Genomic DNA, 18,775 nt, shown 5'->3' with positions numbered 1-18,775 from the left:
AAAGCTCTGAGTGCAGTTACCATGGCAAACCCTATGCCTGTGCACATTCAGGCTTAAGTCCGGGTTACTAAAAACCGCCAACCTCTGCCTTGCAAATCTCTCTTCCATATTCCCAAAGCAGTTTCCCCTCTACCAGGTTCCCTGCATTTTTTCCTATACCCTGTCTTTCTCCTGTCCTTCAGTCTGGTTCAAATGAGCTCAATAAGCAGGAGGATGAGGGAAAAGACAAAGGCAAGGATCCAGGGATTAGAGAGACACAGGAGTAGCTTATAAAGAGATTATGGAGCTTCTGCTCCAAATCTCTGACTTCCTGTCCCAGGGCTTGAGGAAACCTCCACAAATCCAAAGAGACAAAGAGCACAACCTGACACCTGGGGGGAATGAGGTTCCTGCTTTGTTGCCATCGGCAGCTGAGATGCCAGCACAGGGAATGAGGCAGATCCACATCTGGCCCAGTGAGCCAGGCATCAGTGTGTAGGGAAGAAGGGAAATGGAATCTCCACTCTTTGGGACTTGAGTCAATTAAGAAGGAGAACAAAATGAAAAGCACCTCTCTGCCCCCAAAGAATTTCACACTGGGATGGGCTAATAAATTCTGGCAGATCAGAGGAGGCAAAGAAGCTCTGTCAGAGTTGGGAAGGTGGGCAGGGCTTCGGGCAGGGCCAGGACTTGAGCAAATGTTTGATGGGGACCAGTGAGCAGATCAGGCTAGTTAGGGTGAAGAGCTCAGCATGGAAAGTATGGGGGAGCTAGAAGGGTAGACAAAGGCCAGATAATGGATGGCACTGAAGACTAAATTTAAGGGATCTGGATTTGTCTAGGGTCATGGGAGCTTCTGAGGGAACTGGAAGAAGGAAAGAGAGAGGCTCCTAGATAATATTAGGGGATATTAGCTAATCAGCGTGGCCTGGACTAGAGCAGTGCTGCAGCGGGGTGGGGGAAGAGAAGACAGAAATGAGAGTCATGAAGGAGGAATCTGCAGGATTAGGGATAGGTAAGATATGAGCAGAGAAAAGCAAAGAGGAGAAAGGGAAGAGAACTTCAAGGTTTCCGACTTGGGACTCTAGGATAAAGACCACTACATGAACAGGAAAGACGCCTGGAGGAAGAGATGGTTTTGTTTGAGAAACTGATGAACTTGGCTTCCTACATGTAGCATTTAAGATGAATTACTCAAGTGGAAATGTCTTATAGACTCTTGGAAGTGGGGGGGCTGAAGGGAGGAGGGCCTAGCTGGAAGTAGAGCCCTGGAGTCACGTGAACTGATGAGGGTGGATGGAGGGGCAGCAGATCTAAGTGCAAGTTGCTCACTGACTCTCAAGGAGGTTGCCATTAAACCTGGAGACAAGCTGACACTTAGCGCATACCTAGCAAAAAATGAAGGCTGTGGGAAAGGGCTTATCTGTGAATCAAAAGTGTGGAAGAAGGAGGGGATTAAGGAGAATGGCAAATTCTGGGTATAACGTAAACAATTTGATGTTCCCATGAACCCTACAGCTTTCCCATTCAACTAAGGACCGATTTCAACTCGGAGAATGGAGAAGCCTCCAATTGACTAGCAGATATCTCCAGGACCCCCATATCATCCTGAATTTATCCAGACTCTTAAGACATGAGTTATTGTAACATATCATAGCTGCTCCTCCTGAAATGTCAAGCTCTCTTTTCTCGGATGCTCTTTACCTGCTACTGCCCAAATTTGATCAGGGCCCCCTTCACCCAAGTTGACATCTTCAGCATAAAGTCCAAAGGCTCCCTGCAGCCTTCAGAGTAATGTTCAAACTTTTCAGCCAGCAGGTTGAAGCCTTATCTTACCTTCCACCCTTATCTTTATTGCCCTTTGACAGCCTCGGCTCCACCCAAAGTGAGTCATTCAGACGAGGCCTTCCCACTTCCCTGCTTTTATTTACTCTCATCTTTATCCACAAGTTTCTGTGGCCAAACCCTACCCATCCTTTCAGAGTTTTTCCAATTCCACTTCCTCCAGGAAGCATCCCTGGACTCCCCAGACAGAATAATCTCTCCATCCTCTGACATCATCAAACTTTATGGGTGCCTTTTATGGCACTGCAAGTCCCCATCTTGTCTTACAGTTACGTATCTTTATTTACCACCTCCTCGACCAGTCTGTAAACTCACTGAGAACAGACACAGTCCCTCACCTGTAAAGAAAGACTGACCGTGGGGCACCCGAGTGACTCAGTCAGTTCGGCTCAGGTCATGATCTTATGGTTCGTGAGTACAAGCCCCGCATTGGGCTCACTGCTGTCAGCACAGAGCTCGCTTCGGATCCTCTGTCCCCCCTCTCTCTCTGCTCCTCCCCTGCTCATGCATTCTCTCTCTCTCTCTCTCTCTCTCTCAAAAATAAATAAACATTTAAAAAAGAAAAGGAAAGAAAGACTGGCCCTGAGAGTCGAGGAGGTGAAGAGGGGAGAAAAAGGAAACAAATATCTAGAACAAGTTGCAAATGAGAAAACTAAGTCTCTGTGTGGCAATGCCACACAGGTAGAAAGTGACAGAGTCAAGGCTCTAACCCACAACTCTTCATCTTTCTAGGTAGAGTGCCTACGGTGCTTTCCAGGGCATTTCCACACAAGTCAAGGATTTCTCTCAAGGATCTAATCAAGGACGCTGTACTTCTTCATCATTTTTAAGTGAGAAAAGGGAGGTCTGCAAGACTGAAGAGACCACCCTCCCCCTCCAAAGTTACATTGCTAGCAAATGGCAGGATCTAAACTGGAGCCATGTCTTGTTTTCATTTCTGATCAGCCGTCCGCTAACCTGGCCTCCCAACTTGCCTGCACCAGGGGCTTGGGAACTCAAGCCACTTATGACTGCCTAGGTTCACATCACTGTACATTGGTAGCCCGTGTTTGTGAAAATAGAGGAGGGAAGGTAACCGGCTGCTGATAAGGGTGCCTTCTGAGATGCTGGAGTGTCAGATCTCTGCTAACCTGCCTGGAGCAGGAACAGGTGTGGGAGAGTGTAAACCCACACCCCAAGAGAGGAGCTGGGTTCCCATTGCAAAAGATCCTGGAGAACAGAGATGTGCTTGAGGCTAGGGAGGAAGTACGGGGCGGGGCAAATTACATCATTTAGAAACCAGAAGATGTGATGTTCCAGTGGCCAGGACCAGAGGGGCTGTTCTCTCACTGGTGGGAAACAGACCCCTGCCCCTTCCCATCCCCCAAGAGCAAACAAAGCCCAAACTCTTGGAGGGGGTGGGGGAGAGAATTCCCAGAAGGCTTGCAAGGAACCTCCAGGGTCCTCAGTTGTCCCAGTGGGGATGCATCAGCTGGGAGAGTCTGAGAGATCCAGGCGGTGGGCAGACCCTCAGAAAAAGACCCTCAGAAAAAGGGGCACAGGAAAGGAGACCGGTGGTCCTGTGCCCTCAAAGGTATTGGGAGAATTGGCCTAACTGAAAGGGAGACTGGCTCATGAGATAACAAGTAAACCCAGTGTCAAGTTCTAAACACTGGGAGAGGTATGTTCCTGTGAGGCCCCAGCTAGTGAGTGATGTGGCCAGATTCTTTGTAGGTGGATTTAAAGACATAAGAGGCAAGAAGGGCACTGGAAGGAAGATGTTAGTGAACAGTCCCCAAGAGAGAAATGGGGAAGGATCACCCTTACATGGATGTTGGCGGTAGTTGGTGTTAGTTATAATCACGTTGACCAGGGGAGTGTCCTTTCTTGCCGCCCACCCATAGCCCACCTGGAACCACCCCTGTGTTCCCACCAATCCATCCATTGTGTCTAGGTAAAAAGGGCATCAGAATTTGCAGCCTCCAGCCTGCTCTCTTAATCAAACTGTCATCATGAGTAATAATTATACCTTGGGAAACAGCAGAGTGACTCAAAAAACGGTCCCCTCCCCCACAGCCACGCCTTCACACAGCTCAGAGCTTTGCACAGGACGCTGAGAACCCCAAGAGAGTGAAGCCACTAGCTCATGAAGCTTGTCAGCTTGTTCAACACCTCAAGTGACCATTCAGACTCCATTGTCTGATGGGCAGTAGTAGAAAGTCTCTTTAATGGTTAAATAGCTAATTAGGCCCAGGCTGTTCATCAAGCATGGGGAATTGGGTGTGCAGTGGGGGGCAAGACGCAAAAACTGTTGGAGATGTGATGCAGGTCAGTGAGACAGCACACGCAAGAAGCCATGGGTGCCAGCCCTCAGAAGATGGCCTTTTCCCTCAGGGGCTTCCCCACCAGCTCAGGTGAACCCTAAGTATAAAAGTAGAATGATAAGGAAAGCCATACTTATTCAATGCCTACTGTGTGCCTGTTGAAGGGCTGAATTTTATTTTTAAATTTATTTATTTTTATTTTGAGAGAGAGCAAGGAGGGGAGGGGCAGATACAGAGACAGAGAATCCCAAGCAGGCTCCAAGCTGTCAGCACAGAGCCCAATGTGGGGCTTGAACCCATGAACCGTGAGATCACGACTTGAGCAGAAATCAAGAGTCGGATGCTTAACCGACTGAGACACTCAGGCGCCCCGAAGGACGGGATTTCTTTTATGTGCAGTTGAGGCAAAAGGGATGTTAAAATATTGAAATAGGCCATGTAAGTTGATAAATGCCTATTACCCCAGCCCCCCTCCTCCAACTGCCTGCCTCCTTTCTCACCTGTCTTATAGATGAGGAGGACAAGGCTACGCGACTTGCCTAATGTCAAGCAACAAGTCCAGGAACTGGAGCTGGAAGCTTGGCTGACTGACTCCAAGCTTTTGCACTTGACCATAGGACTACCAGCCATGTTAGCATTGTGGAGGCCACTATTCTTGCTCCTCCCCCTCTACCCTAGAAATGACCCAGAGTCTAGGAGAAACCCTCAGTCACTGAGCCAGCAAGGACTTCTCTTAATCACCACCCTTGCAGCCCTGAACATGCCAGCAGTTGGGTATCTCCAGCCACCCATGTGTGACCACCTGAGAGCCCCATTCCTCTGGGAGGCCAAGGCCGCAAGGCCACTCCTGGGCAGGGGGAAATTTACAGGCTGGGAGACCTACCACTTGGGGTCTACCCAGGTATGCTCCCTTCCTTCCCTTCCCGCACCAACTGTGCCTGTCTTAGCCATATTCAGGGCACTGAGCTACTGCCATCAGAATGGAGGGCTACTTGCTAAGAGCCATACTTTCCCCAGGGTTCTCTGTGAACAATGGGAAATGGGGGTAAGTTGCAGTAAGATTTTGGTTGACACGAGTAGGGGTTTCTGTCCATGGGGGATATGTGGTGCAGGGACAGCTCTACATAAGTGCTCAGTCCCTGAAGATCTTCTGTAAGTTGGACACCGCTGAGTCTACAATAAATTAGATCCCTCCCTGATAGAGTTATGGGATGAATAATGTCCTCTGAAAGACCTGCTTGGTCCCAGAACTGTACCCACATCAACTGTCACTAGATATGAAATGTTATTTCCTATGAAACAATAATAGGTTTGCCTACACCCCTGCCAGAGTTCTATAGTCAAATTTACAGAATGCTAGTAGGCCCAGTGATACAGGAGTCTTTTTTCTGCAGGACTTATCATAACCTTGACTGTGCAAATTTGCATGACAAATTTGTGAGAGCCAGCTCATTTGAACATTTCCCTAATGGAACACCCATAACTATCTCATGGCATAGAGTTTCTCTGAACACTGTTTGGCAAATGCTGCTCTAAAGAGCTGGGGACAAAAGGCCTATCACTGGGCATGGGGATGGGGAGGCTTAGCCATTGGAAAGAGGGGCCATTTTTCACTCAGCGGTTCCCACAAGGGGAACACAATTTCCATTTCCTCTTTCTCTTAACAAATTCTTAACTCCCTCCGGGTTCCCTTTTCGGAGGCCCCTAGTTTGCTTTCACAAATGCCCCTGTTAAAGTCCAAACATGGTTCACAAGGCACCCTTTCTTCATCCACCCCTGAAAGCTATTTTTCTAATAAGCTACTTGTAAAAATGGGAATAAGGGCAGCCACAGTTTATAGGGCACTTGTTTGTGTCAGGCGCTGTGCTAGGTGTTTTATGTGGATTCTCTCTTTTAATTCATTCACATTTCCCTTCAGTTAATTCTGCCCTGAGCCACTGCCTCTCCCCAACCCACTTTCCTCCAAGAGGAGAGCTGGGGATCTTCTCCCCTAGCAGCCGGTCATACTCGAAGGCAATGGCAAAGCTGGAAAAACAAAAGCCAATTCGAGCTCTCCCTCTCTGCCCAGGAGCTAACCCACTCTCTCACTAGAAGCAGGACCCTACCACATTATATCCCCTGGCATCTCGGAGTGCTCGGTAAATATAAACAGAAATCAATGAGCCCCAAGTAGTTGGTGGATACCACTTTGGTCATCCCCATGGAGGTATTACAAAAATTAGTATCTGCCATTTTTTCCTTAGCACTCACTAGGCAACTACATGCATTATCACTGATCCTCTCAACAGCCTGGACAACCAAGTATTCCTGTATTCTTTCAGAAAAGAGATACTGGGGCTCCAAGGAGCTAAGTGGTCTGTGCGGAGCCTCGCAGTGGGCAAGCAGCCAAGTTTGGATTTGAATCCAGGTCCGTCAGGCTCCAAAGCCCAATTTCTTTCTGAGGCATCATTGTCCTTCAGCTGTGTAGATAAACACGTGGACCAAGTTTTTTTGTTTTTGTTTTTGTTTTTGTTTTTGTTTTTAAAGAAATAACATGGTCAGGGGCACCTGGGTGGCTCAATCAGTTAAGCTTCTGACTCCTGATTTCAGCTCAGGTCATGATCTCATGGTTCAAGCCCCGTGTCGGGCTCTGTGCTGACAGTGTGGAGCCTGCTTGGGATTCTCTCTCTCTCCCTCTCCCTCTCTCTGGCCCCCTCCCAAATAAACAAACATTTCAAAAACCAGAGAAAGAAATAACACAGTCAGTCAGTGAAGGAGTCCCAAACTGGAATCCAGGAGGATTGGTTACAAGATAAATATGCCCTGAGACTGTTCTGGCACCTGCCTATCCCCAGCATGGTAGCATCTTCAGCCTTCTTGTAGAGAAGCCTTGCCGGATAAAACACCAGATACCCAGTTACACTTCAATTTCAGAGAAACAATAAATAACGTCTGAGTATAAGTATGTCCCAATATTGCACGGGATATACTTATACTAGAAAAAGGTTAATTGCTTCTCTGAAATTCAAATCTGAGTGTCCTGTGTTTTTATTTGCTAAATCTAGCAACCCCACCCTAGAGTCAGAGGCATGCCGGGAAGTCTCCTGCCTGGCTCTAGGTCCCAAGCGTTGCTCCAACACGAGTTGCCATGGCAGCCTGAGCAGGCCCTTCTGGAGCTGTCTCTACTTACCTCTCCAGCTTCACCTCGCCCCTGCATTCTCCATGCTCAGAACGCACTGCACTGCTTTCAGTTTCCTGAATGTGTCATGCTGCTTCTGGCCTCAGGTCTTAGCCCTAACTGTGCTTTGTGCGGGTCTTTTTCCCTCTCTCCCGCTATCTGGCTAATTCCTGTGGATCCTTAGCGTCTCCACCTAGAGTCACTTCTGCCGGGAAGTCTTCCCTGACTCTGTGACCACTGCCCCTTCCCATTGCAGCATGCCCCAGGGAGCAGGGGCGGATCACATGCACCCGTGTCTCCCCACGCCCAGCACCAGCATGTGACCTCAGGTGGGAAGTTCAGTGGATGCTTATTGAATGAATGAATGAATGAATGAAGAATGTTCAGGCAGAGCTGCATCTCTTGAATGTGACTGCTTCCTCCTTCCCTTCCATCTTTACTCACTTTTTCATCTCTGTCTCCTCTCCCTCCCTCAGAGTTGTGAAAAGCTGGGGCTTAGCTCCCCAACAGCATTTCCTGGCCGGGACTCAGGTGAGGAGAGAGCGCCTGCTCATGTCCCTTACCTGATCATTCCAGACCAACTGTCCCTGTGGGCTCAGGTCTAGCTACAGGTCAGCAGAAACTTCCTCCTGGGTTCCCAAACCCTCCTGGCACATGCCCCCTCTGTGTCCAAACTCTGCTTCCCTTCTCCCCCTGGCCCCTTTAAAAGAGTCTAATTGGATTAAGCCCCACATTTGGGGTGTGGGGAGATGCCAGTGTCAGATGGCTGAGGGTTAGGGCAGGTGGTGGGGCTCGGTGGGCTCAGAACATCACCCATATGTTCCTTGTTCACCCACCCAAGGCTTTGCCCACGCACAGCCTGACAGCAGGAGAAGGCAGCACAGAACTTAACCCTTTCATGGCCTTTAGAAGGTAGTTTCACAAAGAACCAGTGTGCAGGGAGTGCTAACTTTAGTACACACACACACACACACACACACACACACACACACACACACCCTGGAGTTCTGTCTCTATTCCCCTCTCAGAGCCCTCCCAGCTTGCTTCCAGTCAGGGCTTGATTTAGCAGATGCCCTCTAGGGGGGCAGGAAGTCCATGCCAGAGCAGTGGGAAGGGCAAGGGAATAGGACCAGGGTGGGGGTGCTGAAGGGAATGGGGAGAGGGGAGAGGGCAGGACGCAGGGAGGGGCTCTGAGGCAGCACCTGTGACCGGATTCTGAAAGCCCTAGTCTGTTGCTCTCTGGTCTAACCTTTAGAGGCAGGTGGCCCTTTGGTGCCTTCTCATCATCTGCACACCCCCCCCCCCCACGCCTCCCCTCCACGAATACTTAACGAGGACAAAGAGGGAGAAACACCCTTCTGTCTCAAATTAACTCCAAAAATAGAATCCCTCTACCCTTGGGGAGGGCTAGTGAGCCTGGGCATGTGGTGCACCAGCAGCTCCGACTCCTGAGTTCCTTTTTCAGGAACTCTCAGGCCGGTCCAGGTACCCCCAGTCTCGGAATCACCCCCTGCCACCCCCTGCCACCCCGTCCAGCCTCCAACTTCTGGCTGGGCGCTCAGCCCGGATCGCGGGAGGGGACTCACACCGAGAGAAGCGCCGACTCCGACGGCTCCTCGGCTCCGCCAGGTGAGGCGCGGGTTGCGCGGCGGCAGGTACAGGTGGGTCCAGGGGCTGCGGCAGGTAAGGGATCCGCGGTGGCTCCGGAGGCCTCCGCTGAGTAACAGGGCTGACAGGTTTGTGTTTTCCCCTCTCCTCCTCCTAGTTAACCACACCCCTGCTGCTCTCCTCCTCACTTCCTTAAAGGGTGGGGTGTGTTGTCTGTGGTGCTGAGTGTGTGCCTGCTCCAGCCTCTTACCATAAACCCTGAAGTAGACGCCACCACCAATTCCCTGAGCTGCACGTGCCCACCTGGGCAGCCCTCTCCCAACCCCAGAAGGGGTCTTCTGCTGTTGAGTGCCCTTTGAGCGGCTGACCCCTCTGAATTTCAACCACCCCTCCCTCTTCCTACTCCACAGGCCGGCTTTTGGAGGCCACGTTTAGACGTTGGTGTTTCCTCTCTAGGCTCCTAGTGGGACGCTGTTACCTGCCTCCAATAATCTCAGCATCTGTGCCCCTCCGGGGTTTCCCCCTCTCCCCCCTACTTCTACAGTGGCCCCAGCCCCTTGATGGGACACTGGGATCAGGTGAATATTGCCAGGGGCTTTGGCAGAACTGATCCAGGTGCTTGTGCTGTGAGAGGGCAGGACCAGGGGCAGCACAAGAATTGTCACAGAAGCTGGGCAGCCTTTACCTGGCCCCATCTCCATATCAGCTAACTTGGCTGCCCAAACAAAGAGGCTGGTTCACCTCTTTACTCAGGCCAGCAGGGCAGTGAAATTCAAGACAGTGACTCAAGGGCACTTAGACACCGTTTTCCCCTATTGCTAGAAAAATTCCTGACTTCCCTTGAGTAGGAGGAGGTGAACTGGACTTAGCATAAGGTCGCAAAGCTGGTGTGTCCTCAATGTCCCCCACAACCTCAAAGCTCCTCTCCAGAGCCCCTGCCCCAAGCTTCTTCATCCTGTGTCCTGTGAAGAATTAGGATCTCCCGGAGTTCTGGAAGATACTATTCACAGGGTCGTCTCTGAAGATGGTGGCCCCCGGAGTTGTGCAGCCATAGGTGACAGCCTGGCACACGTGGTGACCCCCCTGATACTCCCTCACCCGCAACCCCAAACTCAATGGATTAGCCACCCCAGGAGAACAAAAGGAAAATCTAGCATTTGGTGAGCTAGTTTCAACACCAACCACTGTTGCTAAGAAAGCTTTCAGTTTACGTGATTTCATTTAATTTCCCCCACTTTCTGAAAAGAAAACCAAGGCTTAGATTCCTTAACTTGTCCAAGGCCACAGAGCCAGAATGTCAATGTCTCTCAAAGGGTGATCAGCTGACTCCTGGACGCCACTGCAGGTTTTAGAGGGCTTAGGAAAATGGGGGGCCCTTCTGTCTTCTTGTGCACAGGAATGAGGAGATGAATGTTGAATGGTGTGAAGGTTAGATACTTGCATTAACAGTTGAGGGTCTGTGTTGAGCCGGAGGCAATGGGAACGAAGGAACAAAACTATTCCAAATAGGTTTAAGAAAAGGTGAGTTTGTGTATGCTGCCATCATGTGGCCAAATCCATAACCTACAATCTGGCTGGGCTGTAATTTGAGAAATTTTCAGATATTCAAAATTTTTGGAGCATGTTGAATTCTTCAGAGGTTTTTGTTTTTTAAAGCTCTGAAACCTAGCTCCTAGCACCGTACAATCATAGGTTTTATTTATTAAGAGGACCTTGGGAAACTCCCTGGGTTGGATATACTGCCTGTGTTGTATGCAGTATTAGTGAAAAACCTATCAGAAATGCTTCCCAGAGCCTAGAATTCTGTATAAATGTTCTTAAAAGATTCTACCTATGTCTCATTGTGTGTTTTGTCATTTGTTTAAGATGGTAGCTAGTGGAACAGGTTAACCTGCACATGGGAAGGATCCAGTCAAGAGGAAAGGCGGGACTTTAGGCAAGCAGATCGATCTCTCTGCGCTTGTATTTCCTAATCTAGGAGAGTAGAGGAATAAGTAGTATGTTTTCTACCCATTTCACAGGGTATTGTGATGCCCCACTTAATTGATGGGTATGATAGGTATGAAATTGATTGGTATGAAAAAATACATCCTATGGTGATTAAAATGCTATTGTGCTATAACATACTATGATTTTATTTTTAGAAATAATAGCAATTAGGGGCTCCTGGCTGGCTGAGTCAGTAGAGCATGTGACTCTTGATCTCAGGGTTGTAAGTTTAAGCCCCACATTGGGCGTGGAGCTTACTTAAAAAAAGGGGGGAGGATGGGCTAAATGGGTAAGGGGCATAAAGGAATCTACTGAAATCATTGCTTCACTATACACTAATTTGGGTGTAAATTTTAAAAAATAAAAAATAAAGTTAAATAAAAAAAAGAATAGGAATTAAATAGGGTAGGTTCAGTGGGGAGAGATTACATATGTATCTGAACAGATACAATCTGTCAAGTGTTTGCTGTGTGACTAGAATTTTCATCCATCATCTAACTGATCTCCACAATTCATTGAGGTAAATAGTAGCATTCTTATTTGGTAGAAAGGAAAAGGAGGAAAAGGTAAATAATTTGTCCACAGCCACCCAGGTGGGAGAGAGCAGAACTGAATCTAAACCCGTCATTGGCATGTAATGGTAATTGGGGTCTCTCCATTACGGATAGTGGAATAAAATCAATACTATAATTTTATTATCAGAATAAATTTCATGTTAAAAGAATAGTCTGGTTATAAGTGCTCTGAACAAGAACAACAAAATGAGCAAAGAAAAAAAAAAAAAAACTACTGGGCACAAGGATTAAATACTTGAAATCCTTCATCACCAAAGGACATCTACCTCTAATTAAACCAGGTACTGCTGGGTTTGCTAAATGGACCACCGCTGATACCAGAACAAAAACAAAACAACAAACAAACCTCAAAACCATGCCCTAGACTTCAAAAGGACCCTTTATTCCATCATAAAGACACTGCTGGTTGTCCTCCTTTCTTCCCTTGTAATAGAATCCCTGGTTTTTAGTCATAAGCTGCCCAAAATAAAGACTACATTTTTCAGTCTCCTTTGCAGGTATGGCCATGTGATGAAGGTCTGGGCCACGGCTGGTGAGTAGAGGTTGTGTGTGCAGCTTCAGGATCGTGCATTTCAAGGGAATGGGCACAGCCTCCACTACCTCCTTTTCCACTTGCACCTACTGATGGAAACTGGAGTGGCCATCTTGGTCTGTGGTGTTGAGAAATGAAGGCTAGGTCCATAATGCCATCAAGCAAGCCCTAGACATGGCCTGGGCCTACTTGAACTTTTTTAAGTTTATTCATTTATTTTGAAAGACAGAGAGAGAGAAGAGAGAGAGAGGAGAGAGAGAGAGAGCATGCACGTAAGCAGGGGAGGGGCAGAGAGAGAGGGAGAGAGAGAATCCCAAGCAGACTTTGTGCTATTAGCGTGGAGCCTGATGTGGGCTTGAACTCATGAACCATGAGATCATGACCTGAGCTGAAACCAAGAGTTGGATGCCTAACCACCTAAGCCACCCAGGCGCCCCTGGGCCTACTTGAATTTTTACATGAGAAGGAAAGAGACACTTAAATTGTTCAGGTTACTGCATTGGGGGCTTTTCTGTCACCATAGCTTAAAATGCATCCTAACTAAGGGGGCACCTGAGTGGCTGAGTCGGTTGAGCGTCTGACTTCAACTCAGGTCATGATCTCATGGTTCATGGGTTAGAGCCCTGTGTCAGACTCTGTGCTCAAACCTGGAGTCTGCTTCAGATTCTGTGTCTCCCTCTCTCTCTGCCCCTCCCCTGCTAGTGTTGTGTCTCTCTCTCTAAAACAATAAACATTAAAAAAAAGTTTTAAAAAATGCATCCTAATATACTATCATTCAGAGTATTTTTTTGTATACAAATTAAGGCTGAACCTCAATTTCTTCATCTATAAAATGGGAATAATTTACTTGACCCAGTTGTCTAAGGACTAGAAATAATACATGTAAATTTCCCTGCTAGTGCTATGGCTCATAGCTACCAATAAATGGCAGGTATTATATACTGTTGTAACTTAAAAAAATGTGTTCCTGAAATAAAAATAATGGTTGCTTTAAAATATTCCACCACACCCATCCCCCTGAATGTGGAGGGGAGAAGTGAGACAAAAATAGCAAATTTGATAACTGACATAAACTGAATGATGGGTATGTGGGGGTTAATTATACCATTCTCTCTAATATTGTGTTTGGAAATGTTTATAGTGAAAAAGTTAAAATAAATAAAATCTTTCCATAGAGGGAAAAAAACAGATTCCTGGGCATAAGCCAAAGTGAATCTCTTTGGGAAAAATAAAGCCATATTAAATCCACTGAGAAATTAATTTGGGTACCCAAGAGGGAGGGCAGTTGGAGAAGTCAGAAGAATGTTTTTATTTTCCCTTTAAAAGCAACAGGCAGAGCCTCAGTGCCTCAGAGGCCAGGCAGTTTCCACAACTCTGGCCACTGCTGTCTGGCACTTTTGTGGCTCCCCAACGTGGCTGCAGGGCAGTGGGCTGGAGGGTGCTCCCATAGAGTTGCCGTGTGGAAATGCAGCCTTCCCTCCCGCCCTGCCCACTTCGAGTCAGCTCCGTGACTTCTGTGACTTTGGCCTTCTCGGCCCTCAATCCTTTACTCCCACCTGTGAGTGAGCTCGCCAGGTCCCCACAACCTATGGATAAGCTCTGAAGCAAAGGCGTCACTGTACGAACCTTGTCTTGCCATTATCGACATCCGCAATCTAACAAATGTGGCTGTCTGTTCCTAGCCCACACTAGGTTGGAAGCATTAACTAGGGATCGAGAGCAGGCTGTGACAGGCAGATTGGTGCTGGTAGCAAGAAGAACCTCTGAAAAAGAAAGAAAACTAAAGTGCCTAGCAACTCTAAGAACCCTTAAAACATAGGCATCTGTGGCCATTTACAGAATAGGGACAAACAACCCTACCTACTGCATTAACTCCTGAGGGCACCCCTTTATGACCCAGCATAGCACAGTAATTATTGTCTGTTTTGGTAAATCGTGAAGGAACGTTCAAATGATGTTCTGCATGCTAGGTTTTAGAGAAAGAAAAATCATACGATACATTTCAAAAAATGTCTACTCAAAATATTTGCAGTAAAATAATTGGGTGCTTAAAGAGAAATTTCTGGAAAATGGAAAATCAGTTTAGATTTCATTTTGCCAAGTTACCAAGTTGCCTGTCTGTACTAGAGTATTTTACCACCCTGCCTCCTTCACGGTGAATAGCAGCCAGGTGTAACCTTCACTGGGGAAATCCAGGCAAGGGGTTGAAAGCTTGAGTGTCTACAGAGGCAAGGCAGGGAATGTGAGGGAAGCTAGCTGGATAGAGACTGTGGCAAACTGGAGAACAAATGTCCCTCCCACAGGGAGCAGCTGCTATTCAGCATGTCTACAGCCACGGATGCTTGCGTGGTTCAGTCGGTTAAGCATCCGACTTCAGCTGAGGTTATGATCTCGCCCTTCCTGGGTTCCAGCCCCACGTCAGGCTCTGTGTTGACAGCTCGGAGCCTGGAGCCTGCTCCAGGTTCTGTGTCTCCCTCCCTCTGACCCTCCCTCACTTGCATTCTGTCTCTCTCTCTCTCTCTCTCTCTCAAAAATAAACATTTAAAAAAAAAATAGGGGCGCCTGGGTGGCTCAGTCAGTTAGGCGTCTGACTTTGGCTCAGGTCATGATCTCGCGGTTTGCGAGTTCGAGCCCCGAGTCGGGTTCTGTGCTGAGAGATCAGAGCTCAGAGCCTGGAGCCTGCTTTGGATTCTGTGTCTCCGTCTCTCTCTGCTCCTCTCCCACTCATGCTCTGTCTCTGTCTCTCAAACATAAATAAACATTTAAAAGATTCTAAAAATATAAAAGTTGAGGCTTACTAAATGCCCATCAGCTAATGAGTGGATAAAGAAGATGTGGTGTGTATATATACAATAGAATATTACTCAGCCATTGAAAAGAATGAAATCTTGCCACTTGTAACAACATGGATGGATCCAGAGTGTATTAGGCTAAGTGAAATAACTTAGAGAAAGACAAATACCATATGATTTCACTCATATGTGGGATTTAAGAAACAAAACAGATGAACATAGGGGGGAAAAGAGAGGCAAACCAGAAAACAGATTCTCATTTTTTATGTTTATTTATTTATTTTGAGAGAGAGAGCACAGAGGAGAGACAGAGAGAGAGAGGAAGAGAGAGAATCCCAAGCAGGCTCCATGCTATCAGCACAAAGCCTGATGCAGGGCTTAAACTCAAGAACTGTGAGATCATGACCTGAGCTGAAATCAGGAGTTGGATGCTTAACCGACTGAGTCACCCAGGTGCTCCAAAACAGATTCTTAACTATAGAGAACAAACCGAGGGTTACTGGAGGGATAACAGGGGAGGATCGGCTATATGTGATGGGTATTAAGGAGGGCACTTGTGATGAGCACTGGGTGTTATATGTAAGTGATGAATCACGAAATTCTACTCTTGAAACTAATATTACCTTATGTGTTAACTAATTGGAATTTAAATCAACACTTGAAACAAAAAAAAAAAGTTGAGGCTTACAAGATCATATATGATAAATGGTACAGAGGGGGGAAAAAAAACATGTGGATCAAATAAGTCTGCAACCCAATCTGACCCAGAGGCAGGCAATTTACTACCCTAAGTGTATTCCTAACTACTTGCATTAACACTACTTCTTATGGAAGTTCTCCCTGCATTATTCAAGCCGAATAAGAGCTCCTACCTTCCTTTTTTCCATGGTTTAGGCCTCAGAGAAGGCCTAAGCCATCACTGTGTGCCACATCAAGCATCAGACTACAGTGATTTTCTCAAAGATTTCCTTGGTAATTCTGTTGAATAAGCTCAGTTATGTCTGCACGTCTGGTTGCCTATGTCTGGCAATGGTTCTTGCAATTGTCAGCTTTGCAACTGTTGCATTCAGCAGCCATCCTATATATTATCTTATCCCTGTAATATTCTGTGAAATGAAATCTGCTTTTTGGATATTAACAGAGCCACTCCAGCTTTCTTTGACTCCTATTAGCATGGTATACCTTTTTTTCTATTCTTTTAACTTCTTTGTATGCTCATATTTTTTTTTTTTTCCAACGTTTATTTATTTTTGGGACAGAGAGAGACAGAGCATGAACGGGGGAGGGGCAGAGAGAGAGGGAGACACGGAATCGGAAACAGGCTCCAGGCTCTGAGCCGTCAGCCCAGAACCTGACCCGGGGCTCGAACTCACGGACTGGGAGATCGTGACCTGGCTGAAGTCGGACGCTTAACCGACTGCACCACCCAGGCGCCCCGTATGCTCATATTTAAAGTGGGCTCCTTTTAGGCAGCGTATAGTTGGGTTTCGCCTTTAAAAGAAAAAAAATCTAATCTTGTTAATCTCTCTGCCTTTTATTTGCAATAATTTTCAAGCCTACGGATTTAAAAAGGAAAAAAAAAAACAAGAATACTTATCTTTCTGCACCTAGGATTTTTTTCTCACACAACACTTAAAAGATAGTTGTCATTCCTTACATTAATTTTCATGGTTATAGCAAGGGCCTAGAATGTGGCAGTGCCTGGCAAGAATGTCTGGGGTACGAGATGGGGCAAATTATCAACAGTGAGAACTGCCAGTGGGGCTTTTGCATTAGTTTAGTAGGTACAAGGGAGGACCTGAACTTCAAAGTCCTATGAAAAAGTTCCTTTCTACTGAAAGAAGGAACAGAAGCTGGTGACAGATTGGTTATAGTCGCCAAGATTTCTCTTTTCTGGTCTCTGGGTAAGTATTAGTCACCCTCTTTACTGAAATTATGCAAAGTATAAAAAAAGTTCAGAGTGTCTGCGCTGCTGAGAACTTAGGGGCATTTAGTTCCACCTTTCCTTTATAGTCCAGGGAAAGGAAGCCAGAAAAGTGAAGTAATATGTCCTGGGTCATGCCTCTGGCTAGTAGTGGGGCTTGGAATAGAACCAAGTCTCTTCTGGATTTCCAGAAAACCTGGAGAACCTTACTGGTTGAATACTAACTTTTGAATTCTGCTTAGAGAAAATAAGATATATTCAATTTCTACTCTTCACCTGTTTTGATTTGTGGCCCCACTCAGAGAGTCTGAGAAAACCAATGACACAATAAACAGGGAAAAAAGCCCTGTAGGAACAAAATGAAACACAGATAGCAAAACACATAGATTGACAGAGTAACTGGGACACACAGATAAGAGAACACAGTGACAGAAAATGAAGTAGAAAACAAGATTTTCAGGGAGATGCCTGGAGGGTAGGGTTATTAGCTCCATCTTGTGGTCTTTTCAGAGACTGCCTCTAAGGTTAATTTTTGAATCCATAACTAAAACTCCAGATCTGACTCCTCGGGTGAGAAGCTCTGGAACAGTGGGCCTCAAGCTTTACTGTACCTGAGAATTAACTGGAGAGTATGTGAAAATGCAAATTCCTGGGCCTTTCTCTCACAGAGGCAAGTAGACCAAAGTGGGCCAGGGATCTGTGCTTTTAGAAAGCTCCCCAGGTAATGCAGGAGGACCAGGAACCATGTATTAGAAACATTGCAGAAGGTGGTAATTAGTGGTATTCATCCCCTTGGCATCGTGGGAAAGTGGCGGAGGGGGGTTGGTGGTGTTCTGAGGTAAAGCTTGGAAGACAATTGTCAAGAACTATAAAAGGACTGAGATTTTAGCCTTCTTGCAAATTAACAAGTTAGCCTGTCACAGAATCAAGAATGCTGGTAGATGAGACTCCTGGATCAGAGACAAAGAGCAGTGGGTTACTAACACTGGTAACTGTGAATAACTTACTGGGGATATAAGTTACTGGTAACTTACTGGGAATAAGCATTGGGGACACTTTTCTGAGCCCCAATTACCAGAAACTTAGGTGAGGAGGGCTATGGTAGGCTTCATTATAGGAGAGGCACTAGAAGCTTAGGGAAAATGAATGTCGCATAAGGGAGATTAAATCTGCTGGATCTTTGCCTGGAGGGGGACACTATCTTCCACAGCTCTCCACCACAGAAGAATCCCTGAAAAGATTTTCCAAAAAAGGCCGTCAGTGCCTCTGCTCAAATACAGAAAAATGACACACGTGAACTGTCTTCCAACACAAACCAAGAAAATGGAAATGTGTCAGGGGAAAGGGATCCTACATCTGAAGGCTGTAAAGTGATCAAACTGAGGCAGGAATGGGGAGTTGGAGAGATTCAGCCTGGATTCTAGTTCCCATAGCTAACTTTGCAGAAATCCTTAAATGTCTCTGGTTTAATGGGGGGGGGTGGGGGAGGGGGGTTGCCTAATGTAATAAGCACTTTCCATATTCATTTCACTTTAATGCTCATCTCATGCAGAAAAGAGCTGCAAATGGTGATCATTTTGCTCAAGACGAAATAAATCGTGAAAGATCGTGAAAGATTGTGACATACCCACTTATGCAAGCACGGACCGGAAAAGTGTCTTTTTTAGAGGTCTTCCCACTACCCCCTTCTCTCACCTGTTTCCTCCTTATCTCAGGGAGCAGGAATAAGTCTCGCCAAAATAAGTAAACAACGAAAGCAAAAGTGGTAAACAGATGCTTAAGACTCAACCATTATTCCAGAACCAGGAAGTGGAGGGCTCGCTCTTCTCCAACCTCGCCGACCTGAGATTTCCAGAGATTCGGTGAGGAAGGATCTTAAATTTCATTCCCATTTCAAACCGTTAATAGGTTTCCAATGACACGGAAGCCCTACAGCACAACTGGGCAGCTTCTTTCTCCCTGAACCGGGCCAGACTGCAGAGCACAGGCGGAGGCCGACGAGGATAGGCGGAGGCCAACGAGCACGCGCGGGACCGGCGGGAACCGCGAAGTACAGGGTCCCGCCCCGCTC

The 18,775-nt window shown here is 46.8% G+C and overlaps 1 protein-coding gene across 4 annotated transcripts in view; it reads right to left on the bottom strand.

Moving 5' to 3' along the window:
• Positions 1-9,075, bottom strand: part of PTK2B (protein tyrosine kinase 2 beta) — a 125,881-nt gene extending 116,806 nt beyond the window's left edge. For 2 of the 4 annotated variants that reach the window (XM_086703745.1, XM_086703747.1), the window contains exon 1: positions 8,871-9,075. The gene's annotated coding sequence lies outside the window, so the exon portion shown is untranslated. The remainder of the gene's footprint in view (positions 1-8,870) is intronic. The other 2 variants (XM_086703743.1, XM_086703744.1) reach the window with 2 other exon arrangements.
• Positions 9,076-18,775: the final 9,700 nt, after the last annotated feature.

This window comes from Puma concolor, chromosome B1, assembly GCF_028749965.1.
Source record: "Puma concolor isolate L17-30 chromosome B1, mPumCon1.1.hap2, whole genome shotgun sequence".
Classification (NCBI taxonomy): Eukaryota; Metazoa; Chordata; class Mammalia; order Carnivora; family Felidae; genus Puma; species Puma concolor.
This window is presented reverse-complemented; position numbering and strand designations above follow the sequence as displayed.